Here is a 13,170-nt window from a genome sequence, read left to right on the forward strand (position 1 = left end):
CATGTGGATTGCTAATTAATCTTGGCAGGTCAGCTGCAAGGCTAAGCAGTCTGGAAAGGAAGAAAGAAACACACACACACACACACACACACACACACACAGACAGACAGAGAGACAGAGACAGAGCGACAGAGAGACAGAGATAGAGACAGAGAGACAGAGACAGACAGAGAAACAGACAGAGACAGTGAGAGACAGACAAAGAAATAGACAGAGGCACAGAGATAAAGAGGGAGACAGAGAGAAACAGAGAGAGAGACAGAGAGAGATAGAGAGACAGAGAGACAGAGAGAGAGAGAGAGAGAGACAGACAGAGAGAAGGGAGGACAGCCATGAAGTCTGGCTTAACCAGGCCACATAGTTAGGCCCACAATGTTCCACATGGATTAAGGAAGAGCCAGAGGAAACTTCATCCTTCTGATCCTTCTGGATGGGAGGGTAGAAGAAGCAAGACCCTCTAAGGGGCAATGCTTCCTGTTAAATACCCCTCTATTTTAGACTGGACAGAGGGTAGTACTTGGGGAGTGGTCTTTCACCTTAGAGCCAGGTAATCCCCCAATGGCAAACCACATACTGGTCCTCCCTATCCTTTCAACATGTCATTTCTTGCCCTCCAAGGTTAGGTGAAAGGGGAAATGGGGGATAAGATACAAAAAACAGGGTCAAAGAGAGACAGGATACAATCAACAGTGATCAAGGGAAGAGCGGGAACCTCCACCCATTTAACAGATTTTTGTTTCTGCTACATTCACAATTCTCTTTATCAATAATATGTTTCATATATCTAGAAAGCAGTATGAGGATACTGATAGCTTAAGGAGAATTCAAAGGGGCATTGAAAAGCATGGATAAGGGGCTAGGTGGAACAGTGGTTAGCATCCCAGCCCTGGAGTCAGGAGGACCTGAGTTCAAACATGACCTCATACACACTAGCTGTGTATCCTCGGGCAAGTCACTTAACCCCATTGCATTGCAAAAACAAAACAAAAAAAAAAATAAAAAAGAAAGGGATGTATAAGGGGAAGAAGGGTCTGAAGATAACTTGAATTTTACTTAAATCAGTATGTCCTTAAAAGATATTAAGTAGCTTATAGTGTTCAGGAATTAAAAAAGACTTTTGGGGAAAACTGGCATTAACCATATTTGTAATGGGTGTATATTCCTCCCTCTATGTCTGTCTATTTTATGTTTGTGTGTGTATGTGTGTGTGTGTGTGTGTGTGTGTGTGTGAGAGAGAGAAAGAGTGTGTGCACTTCAGTGCTTGTCTGCTTGCTGTGAATGAACAAATGACTAAATTACATATGTTTACATGGGAGTATGTGTGCTTTACATGTGTTGTTATATTGATTTGAGTGCATGTGTCTGAGTATTATATCTGTGTGTATGTGTGTATGTATATCTATTGTATCACTGAATTCTTCCAGGTTGGAACTGTTAGCCATTTTTCATTGGGAAAACACCCTTATTCCTAGCTCTCCTTTTCCCTATGTCTGCTCTCCACTTCTCTTCCTTCATGTCTCTATGTTCACTCAGGTTTTCATCAGTGCTGCACTTCAGCTGATGAAATTAAATCAGGAAGTGTTGTTTATACCTTTATACCTAGTCAGGGATCTGCAGAATTTGGAAGTGTTCAAAGCAATAGTGAGAAAGGAGTAGAGAGAGTAGGACCAAATGTCTGTGAGAGTGTGTGTTTGTGTGTGTGTGTGTGTGTGTGTGTGTGTGTGAGAGAGAGAGAGAGAGAGAGAGAGAATTTGTAGAAGAGCTGTACTATCCATCTCAATAATAATAATAATAATAATAGGGTTTTTTTTAGTTTTTTTTTGCAAAGCAATGGGCTTAAGTGGCTTACCCAAGGCCACACAGCTAGGCAATTATTAAGTGTCTGAGGTCGGATTTAAATTCAGGTACTCCTGACTCCAGGGCCAGTGCTCTATCCACTGTGCCACCTAGCTGCCCCTCAAGAAGAATAATTTGAGGAAAAAAATTCACTCTAAATAGATCAGGAGGAAAAAAACTCATAATGGGAGCAGTGTTCAGTGATGGCTAATATTATTAACTAAACTAAACTCAGCTCCAGGATTGCTGATTGACTTGATATGTGATCTGGGGCAAGGCAGTTACTGTTCTAGACATCATTTTTGTTAGTTCTGCTATGGGATTATAATGTCCAGGGATCACAACATTCATCTCTATTAAAGAAATGAATGAGAAATGTGTCATGCTGTAAATATACCCACTCAGAATTATGCAATTATTGGGAGTCAGGGATAATTGAGTCCATAGAGATACATAGGTCTAAGTCAGTCATTTTATAGATAAGGTACCTGAGCCCCATGGAGGTAAAATAAGTTACTCCAAAAAAATTTGTTAAGGGTATTATATGCCAGACACTATATGCTAAATGCTGAGGACACAAATAAGAAAGAGAAAAGCAGTCCCAACTTTCAAGGAGCTTATAATCTAATGGAGAAGAAAATATATAAAAGGAAACTGAAAAGGAATGTGGTGAAGGAAGAAAAGGAACATGATGAAGTCAGATCAAAGGAGTATATCAGGAGAAAAAATGTTTGTTCAAATTTTATAGTTATGAAGAGCTGAGGTTATAATTACAACCCTTCCACCATAGCCCACTAAACTTCATTAAATTGATATATTTCATAATTCAGGACAATTCAATAATTGAGGACAGTTCAATAATTATTCCTAGGGACATCTTAATTTCAAGACAAATCATACTGTGTTTCATCTTACAACATGTTTGTGGGGGTGAGAAAATGAAATAAGCCTCAAGATTGCTATTTTATTGACCCTTTCTAATCTCATTGATCCATTTGTTTTGAATATCAGAAATCCTTTACTTCTAAACCACTCTTGCTATAACTTCTTTCTGGTCCATTGCTCATGCTCAGTGTTCTCTGACCCACTCATTGTTCATGTTTCCCCTCTTTTGACATCCCCAAGATTGAAAAGCATGCACTCCTCAGGATTGGGCAATCTTATCAGCAAAGTCTTTCATAAGGACTGGGCTTTGAATGAAGAAATAGGAAGGGAAACCCTTAATTTTAATAAATAATTGGTTATTAATATGAGACAAATAATCATTTCTCTCAATAAGGAGCAGGGTATATGGAGTTGAGGGGCAGTTTAATTATCTGTTTGCTTTGGTGATCATTGCACCTAGATGGTACATTGGGTAGATTATCATCCCTGAAATCAGAAGGACTTGAGTTCAAAATCTGTTTTAACCCTATTTTCTCACATTCAGGGCCATTTCCAATTACCCTAATCTATATCTGGCCAATGAAACTGGATGACTTCTGGAGGAAAAAGTGAAGTTAGTGACTTAGCATAGCACCCCCTTACTCAAATCCAATTCATGTGCTTGTTATGATATCACCTCATGGTCTTTTTCAAAAACAAAGGACAAATATCATCATCATCAGTGAAGTGTTTATGGGCTGAGTACATTTATGTTATTTAACTCAATTATTGAAATTGAGGTGGTTTATTGAAACCACCCTACATATAAGGCACTGGTAGGTATGGGATATGCAAAGATAAAACATGGTACAGTCTCTACCCATGAGTTATCTATAATCTACTTGGGGCAGTCTCCCTACTGGCTCTCAACAATTGCTTAATTTTGAGTCTGTGCATATATAGAGTACTTGACATACTTTAAATGTGTTTCTCTAATAGGTATATGAAAATAATCCCCCTGGTATAGTAGATTTTATTGGAATATAAAACAGAATTTTATGAGAAGAAAAGAAAAAATTAAGAAACTAGCAGGAAAATTTGAGGAGGGAACTTCAAGATTCTTTTCTACTAAGAAAATATATCCTTCTTTTCACCCTACCTCTTTATTCGGAAAAAAACTTCCTCTAAAAAATTCTTTAGCATTATCATAAGGTTATTGTAAAGTTATAATGGGATCATTGAACTTTATAAAGCATTTTGTAAAATAAAGTGTTATACAATAGATGCTATTATCCTTATTTGTCACTGAGGCATAGGCACCTATGGTCACTGATTAGGATGAGAATCTGAGACTAAAGGTCTGTAAGGAGTAGATGAGCAGATAGTAGGGTCCACACTGATATTAGATGTCAGAGGAGGGGAAACATGAACAATGAGTGAGTCAGAGAACACTGAGCATGAGCAATGGGCCAGAAAGAAGTTATAACAAGAGTGGTTTAGAAGTAAAGGATTTCTGATATTCAAAACAAATAGATCAGTGGAATTAGAAAGGGCCAATAGAATAGCAAGCTCCATTGACCACTTCTGGCCCTATTGAATTCTACTCCACAGGCCATATTTTATGAAGATACCAATAAACCATAGATTGGTATCTAGGGTAGAGTTTGCTCCATTGGTTTGCTCTAGGACAACATGATGTGGAGAACTCGCTTCTATCTTGCAGTAGTTCTCTGGCCTGCTTGTCATATAACTCTGGGCCCTCTATCTGCTTTTCCTTATGCCACACAACTTTACCTCCTGGTCCTGGGTCACTAGTGTTCTGTATTTTTCCCTGGATCCAATTTCCTCCATTGCTGTAACCTTGCTATCCTGCTTTTTAGGATGATTGCACCAGACCACAAGGGACCATCCTCTCTATCCCACCTTCATCCACAAGAATTGTCCTCTAAGCTTAAGAATACTTGATTATGGTTCAAGGTGGCAAGGAGGCTGAAGATCACATCATATATTGTTGCTTCTTCTTCATTCCTGAAGAGGGTCTTGACATCAGTGAGGTGAATCCATGACAAGCTTCATTTTTCTCTTCCAGAGCTAGCTGGGTCTGGTGGCAAGATATAGAACTGACTGTCTGGAGATGGCCCTGGATGCAGTGAGAGACCTTGGTCTTTTCAAACTAAGGTTTTTAACAGATTTTAGTTTGATTGAGAAAATCCCCATTCAATGATTAAGGCTAGATAAGAAAGATGAAGTGAAGAATGGCCTCTTTTACCCAGTTAAAAAAATCAGTCTAGGAAAGGATGACCTTCAGAGTTTCAAGACCCATACAATGACCAAGGAGGGCTTGACTTGGGACCTATTGTTGGAGAATCAATGAGAGCCAGAGTGATTTGATTTTAAGGTTGGGGAAGAGGACTGTTCAGGGAGTTGCAATGATAGTGATTGAAGATATAGTGCAATTCATTGACAGATCCTTTCCAGAAATCTGTTAATATAATTTCTATTCTCAGAGTTAGAGTTGAAAGGGGGTAGATCATGGGGTGAAGGTAACTAGGGAGTAGAATGGTGATTTTGAGTTGGGACTAAATATGGTAAAAACTCACTACTTAGAAATCCAGGGTTCCAGAAATCCAGAGTACCAGGTTCTAGATGAAATCTAGAGGGCATGACAAAGCTAAAATAAAAGGTGAGAAAATGAAAGTAATTGATGGAAATAACTCTTTGTAAGAAATAGCTTATCTAGGAAGGGAGTTATAATGGTTTAGAAGGTTTTTTTTTTTAATAATGGTTTAGAAGGTTTTTTAATTGAGAATTGTCAGTAGATGAGATAAAAAGATCATAAAAAAGAGTGGATTATCAATTAAGCAAGATTTTGCAGGAGGTAATGGAAGTTACAGTGGCAAGAATTAATAATAAAGTCAAAGACATATATATAATACTTAAAAATGTGAAAAGTACTTTACATACATCATCTCAATTGTTCCTAATGATAAACTTATGAAGCAGGTACTATCTTTAGTCTCACTTTCTGCCTAAAGAAATCAAGGTCCAGTGAAATTAGTGAAATTGCTGAAAATACCTAAGGACATAAAACTAATAAATGTCATATACATACACATATACATATATATATATATATATATGTATATATTTTTTTAACTAGGCAATGAGGATTTGCTCAAGGCCACAGAACTAGGTAATTATTAAGTATCTGAGTTCACATTTGAACTCAGGTTTTCCTAACTCCAAGGATGGTGCTGTAGCCACTGCGCCACCTAGCTGCCCCTCAGAGATAGAATTTTAACTCAGACTTTCCCAACTCCAGGACTCTGGAATATTGAGAATATCTTGAGAATTTATTGGAAATATAATAACCTTATGATATCATTGAGACTAAGCCATTTCCTAAGCTAAAAAGAAAGGAGGAGAGAATAAATGATGCTGCTAAGAAATTTTGATGAGCAGATTGACAACTGAGAGTTCACTTATAGTGGCCTCAGTTTTCTCAGTGATGTAGTAAGCTAAATAATTTGCTGTTAAATATTAAGTTTGGGACTTGAAAAAAGAGGAAAAAAGTCCTTATTATTAGTTGTTATGTGAAATGAGTTAGGATCTCAAAGATTGTTGAACAACAGTTAGGGTCCTGCCTATATTCTAAAATCTAAATTCCTAAGGCAAGGATCAGTGAATTGGGTCTGGGGCACCATGAACAATTCTGGAAACACTGAGTTACAGATTTTGTGATCCAAGGGTTTCCTTTTATACCTCCAGAACTTGCCTAGAACTGATCTCAGAATGGGCAAGGACCCAAGCTTGTTATTGGAGATGAATATTCAAATTTTCTGACATTCTAATTTACAGATATTATAGAGCAACACAATATAAACCTATTGGCTGAGGATTAGCCTATCTAATTTCAGAGAGACTCTCTAACAGAATTTTTGTCATCAGATGAGAATTTTTCCATGACTATTAACTCAGAGAAATATCTACTAAAAATGTGGAGGGGCTGTGGAGGGAATACTCTTATGAAATAACAGGTTTTGAAGTAATTATATAGCAATATTAATTCAATTGGATAGTCCAGTGTGTTGAGCCAGTGGCAATTCTCTTTGCCTTTCCATAAATTCTTTTTTTCCTTACAAGTTCATAGACGAATAAGTAGATGCAGAAAGAATTTTTACATTGCTGTTCAGTTTGGCTTAGATAAGATTTAGATTAATACTTTGATGAATTTAGAATAGTATCTATTCACTGCATAACATGGTAGTAAAACATCTGACTTGGAAATGGAGAATGAAGTCAATCCAGATATTTCCCCAGATCCAGATGTTTGGCACATGAAAGAGCCAACTATACAACAGCACTGTTTTTTCTTTCTTTTTTGATGTAATATATTGATGCAACAAGAGAGGGAGAAATAATCATTCTATTTCAGGGTGCATTTCTCCAAAATGCTGATTGTGTTTTCTTTCATCTTTAGTACAATGTTATTTAATAACAGGAAAAGATGAACCTTGGGCATTGCTCCAAGGATGCATCTGCCTAGTGCCAAAAACCATATAGGGGAAAACTGAAAGATTCAATTAAAAATTCAGGCAGCTGGATCATAAGCCACCTAGCCTCTAACTAGGTGAGAACCATTAGGATTTTATTGATGGAATCCTTCAGGTTTTTCTTGGAATGATTTTTGTGTCATGGACACAAACCCAATAGTGATCTGACTTTTCCAATCAACATATATATGTGTGTGTGTGTGTGTGTGTGTGTGTGTGTGTGTGTGTGTGTGTACACATATGGGGCATCTAGGTGGTGCAGTGGATAGATCACCAACCCTGGAGTTTGGAGGATCTGAGATCAAATATGACCTTAGTCACTTGATACTTACTGGTTATGTGACCTTGGGCAAGTCACTTGACCCTGATTGCCTCAATCCAGGGCCATCTTCAGTCTTCACTGGACCTGGATGACTCTGGAGGAGAAAGTGAGGCTGATGATTAAGCATAACACCTCCTCACTCCAATCCTATACACTTGCTTGTAAAGGGGGGCATCACCCCCCCCTTTACATCATGGTCTTTCAGAACAAAAGACAAACATCATCATGTATCTATCTGTCTGTCTGTCTACATATGTATAAGTATATGCATATATATATATATATATTATAACAGTAGATGAGAGTACTGGATTTGGAGTCAATGAGTTCTGTTTTCAAATTCTGATGCAGATTCTAGACACATTGTTTAACCTCTATCAGTGAACTTGTTTTAAAATGAGAATCATAAACTTTATAGTGCTTTTCTCCCAGGGCTCTTCTGAGACTGAAATAAAAATAATGTATGTAAAGCATTTTTGCCAAAATTAGGGCTGTAAATAAATGTCAGTTATTATTTTATTTCACATAATGGATGTGTTCCTGAAAAATTTTGTGTGTAAATCAAAAGAATGTATATTAAACCCTGTTTTGCATTGATTTATATTTTCATTTCTGAGATGGAAAGTGTTTTTTTAACAGCTTTAAATTTTTCTGCCTTTCCAAATTTTTCTATTAAATAATTAATGCTTTGGGAGGGGGAATGGAAACACTTAACTGCAATAGAGGAGTTTGGTATTGAAGAAGTTCTTTAATAAATTGTTTTTAGTGGCAATCATAATTACATTTTTATGGTGTTTAATTGTTTACAAAATTCTTTCCTTACTACAACCCTAATAGGTAGTGCAAACATAATCATTCCCATTTTATAGATAGATAAATTGAGACTCAGAAAATTTCAATGATTGTTTACATTTTTATAACTAGTGAGTCTGAATTTAACCTGAAGTCTTCTGAATGCAGTGTTCTTTCAGGGATGTTCCATTAACATGGAAAAGGAAGTTCAATGGAGTTAGGATTAATATATTCTCCAATTTAGACCATTGAACCAAATCAGTATTTAAAACTCCATCTCCCATGTATAAATGGGGATAATTAATTCCACAGAGGCATGTAAACTTTAATATAAGTCAATGGTATGATATGTTATTCAAAAAAGCTAAGATCTTCTTAGGTTGCATTTTGAGGCTTTGTATCTAGGACCATCTCCTGATGTGGTTGTTGTGAGAAACACAACCCACTCTTCATGACCCCATTAGGGATTTTCTTGACAAATGTAATGGAGTGACTTAATATTTCCTTCTCTAGTTCATTTTACAGATGAGGAAACTGAGGCAAACAGGGTTAAGTGATTTGGCCAGGTCACACAGCTAGGAAGTATCTGAAACTGGATTTGAATTCAGGTTTTCCTGACTCCAGACTCATCACTCTCTATACTGTGCCACCTAGCTGTCCTGGTCAGGCCAGCCATAAGTGAATTGAGTGCTTGGCAATACATTCTAGGGAGCTGACTGATAAGCTGGAGACTGACTTAAAGAAGAAAATGTGGATATTGAAGAACCTCTCTGATTAGTAGATAGGGCCACAAACCTCCATTTAAGGAGAGAATCCCGCTAAGACATCTCATTTTCTCCCCTGGCTGAACTACACTGGAACTTTTCTGTCTGACCTTTCCATCATACTTTTCCACCCTCTATTTTTCAGCTTCCTTTGGTGTGTTGTAAGCTCCTGATTTTTTTCCTTTAATATGAATTCCCACCTCTTGGCACAGTGGCACTACACATAGTAGGTGCTTAATAAATGTTTATTGAATAATTTATTGATTGATCATGTTCATAACATATAAAAATCATTTGAAGGAATTGAAGCTATTTTGTCTACAGAAAAGAAGCTGAGATAAGAGATGGGGAAGCATCATTGCAACTGTCTGAACAAGTTTAAAGTGTTATCATATGGATTAGGAAGTAGATCTGTTCTGCTTGGTGCCAGGAAACAGAATTGGAGCAAAAGGCAGTTTTTTAAAAGAAACGAATCTAGACTTGACATAAGGAATCATCCTAACATTCAAAGTTCTCTGAAAGTGGAGGGGGCATCTCCCATGAGGTAGTGAGTTCCCCAATGTGTTCTTCTAGGTAAAAGTCATGTAATCACATGTCTAGTAGAATGTAGAGGGATTTCTTGTCAAAGTCCATGTCACTCCTTGCTCTGACATTCTTGTCTAGTATAGCAGAATTTGTATTTTACTTTAGAAGAAATAAGATATTGTCAAACATTTCTGAACAGGGTTTGGTCTAGTTAGACTTATGTTTTAGGAAGATTAATTTGATAAATGTATGGAGAAGAATGATTGGAAGGATGGAAAATCAATTAGGAGGTTATTGCAATAGTCTAGGTGAGAGATGATGGGGTCTGAACTAGAGAAGTGGCCTCTTCTAGACTGAAGACTCCTCATCTGTAAAATTAGAATAATCATTTTTGTCCTGTCACCATCATGGTATAGTTAATGAGGAATCACATGAGCTATTGCTGTGATCTTGAAATTCTTTGATAAGTCCCAAGTGCTTTTTCTCCTACATGATATAGAGAGTTGTCAGCTATCAAGATTGTAGTAATTTGATCCAGTTCAAAGCCCAAATGTGACAGCTGATGATTGTTTTCATTTTTTTACCCCTGGCTATGTGGAATCTGGGAGGCCCCTAACATTTTGATACCTGACCTGCCATGAAGATTACTCCTTCTTCATTTTCTTTTCCAAAAACCTCCCTTTGGTGAGCTACATCACTTATCAGACCCTCCAAACAGGAACTCCTTGCAGCTGCAGAATTTTAGAAGGATACAGTTTTAATAGTCCCCTTAAAGTGGGAGATTTACAGAGACACTCCAGAGCTTATTTTATGAAAACATTTATACTCATTTTCCTTTCCAAATATCAGTCCAGGAAATAACATTCAGCATTGTTATATCATTTAAAACATGCACACATACATATGCATACAATTTTTTAGGGATCAGTGTGATAGAATAAAAAGAATATTGAATTTGAAGACAGAGGATTTGGGTTTCAATCTTGGATTCATTCTATTTACTTCCAGAATGACTTAACAAAAAACAAAATTAACAAAAGAGCTCAGAAAGATTAAATGACAGCTAGCAGGTAAGAATAGTAACTCATTATGATACTATGTCATGCTACTGTGGAAGTGAGAGAAAGAGAAGGAAAGAAAGATTACTTCCTCTGTAGGAACCTGTCATACCTGTGAGACAAAAATAAGCTATACAAATGTAAGAAAGAAATGAATCACTCTCTTATACCCCTTCAATCCATGAGTGTCCCTCTAAGTTCTTCCCTCCAACCCCTTAGAAGGAATCAGGATGATATATATATATATACATATATATATATATATATATATATATATATATATATATATACATACATATATATATATGTATATATATATTACAACTAATGTAGTAAGACAAGTACTACCCTAGATCCTAGGAATAAGATCTATGGGGACATGACTTTGTCCTGCTGCTTGTATTCCTAGCAAGAGGTAAGATTTGTTATTTTCTGGATCATGATCTATAAAGGCAGAACTACAGGCATCTAGTGTGAGAAGGAGTTCACAGCTCACAAAGACTGGAAAGAATGTAATTGGTAGAAGACTATCTACCTATCAGCAGAGTTTCAAACTGAAATTTGGCAGGGAAGAAGAGAAGTGCCTAGATGAATCTATAAAACAGATATTATGAACCAGAAGAATATTGTACCCTCTAAGAGCAACATGGGGATGATGATCAACCTTAATGAACTTGTTCATTCCATCAGTACAACAATCAGGGACAATTTGGGGCTATCTGTGATGGAGAATGCTATCTGTATCCAGAGAAAGAATTGTGGAATTTATTTTTTTTGTTCGTTTTTGTTTTTGTTTTAGGTTTTTGCAAGGCAAATGGGCTTAAGTGGCTTTCCCAAGACCACACAGCCAGGTAATTATTAAGTGTCTGAGACCCAATTTGAACTAAAGTACTCCTGACTCCAGGACCAGTGCTTTATCCACTGCACCACCTAGCCACCCCAAGAATTGTGGAATTTAAACAGAGACCAAAGACCTTTAATTATTTTTTAAAAAGGTATCTTATTATGTAATTTTGCTATCTCTTATATTTTACTTTTTTCTTAAGGATATTATTTCTCTTTCAACAAATTCAATTTTGATCAATGTATAGCATGGAATGTTAATGTAAAGACTATCAGATTGCCTTCTGTGGGGGATAGGGGAGGGAAGTGAGATGGGGGAACAATTGTAAAGCTAAAAAAATTTAAAAAAACAAATAAAATATATGATTATAGGTTCAACATAGAAAGTAAAAACTAAAGAGGCAAATATATCCTGTGATTTCCAAGTGAAAATAACAAAGATACATGCCAAAAATAGTACTTCAAACTTCAGTGTAGGGAATTAGGTAAGTCTAAATTTTAATACAATGTTTTTACTATGATTGTATAAATAAAGTGAAACTTTATGAGATGGGAGTTATTACTAAATTAAGAAAATGGGAGAATATGTTTTTCAATAGGAACAGAGAGATAAATTTTGTTTATTGACATATATTAAGAACAAATGTCCAGCTGTAAGTGAAGGTAATAATAGGGGGAATGAGAAATAGAATTAAATTAATGAAACTATACCAGAAAGTAATTTGGAAACAGTATGACATAGTGGGTAAAGGGCAGCTTTAGGAGTCAGTATGGAGGGGAATCTAAGATCTGATCTTAGTGTGTGACCATGAGCAAATTACCTAACCTTTCAGTATGTCAGACAACTCTGAGAATATGGCTATAAATAAGCTGCCTACCTTCATTGGTGAAGTATTTATATTAAGGAGTTCCCTACACCGATGAAATTACAAGTCTGGAATTTTTGGGGAAAATAATTGTTACAGGCTATCTAGCCAGAAGTAGGGTTTGAATAATGTTTTCTGAATATAGAACAAAGGACACATAAACATATTTGAAAAATGTGGCTATAATAAAAGTCTTCAAATACTCTGCTACTTGAAGAGCATTTTAATAAATTTATGACTTGTTAACAATTTCATCTAAGAGTGATAGAGAAAGTTAGATAGGTTAGAATGCTGAATCTAATAAATGAAATTTAACAGGCACATATATAAAGTCCAAAGATTAAAAAAAGAAAATGATACAATGGAACTATATAACAAAAACAACCCACAGAAATATAAAAGGTTTAAAGCTGTTCTGTACCAGCACTATAGGGGAACATTCAAGTGCCCTACATAACAAAAAATGAGTTACATCATGCAGAAGACATAGGTTTACAACAGTCCATGTGAAAAAGATCTGGGGTTTAAATATAAGCTAAATATGAGCCACTGCATAGTATAGTTTCTAAAAATATTAATACAATTTGGGTTGCACAAAAATGCAACAAAAGAACATAGAAATGACATTGGATTCTTTACCAGTTTAGCTATATCTTGGTATTGTGATCAATCCTTTTAAAGAGGGACATTAGAAAACTGCAGCATGTTAAATGCAGTTAATGTTTCTGGAAAATAGCATATAAGAGG

Source organism: Macrotis lagotis, chromosome 1 (genome assembly GCF_037893015.1).
Source record: "Macrotis lagotis isolate mMagLag1 chromosome 1, bilby.v1.9.chrom.fasta, whole genome shotgun sequence".
NCBI classification, from domain to species: Eukaryota; Metazoa; Chordata; class Mammalia; order Peramelemorphia; family Peramelidae; genus Macrotis; species Macrotis lagotis.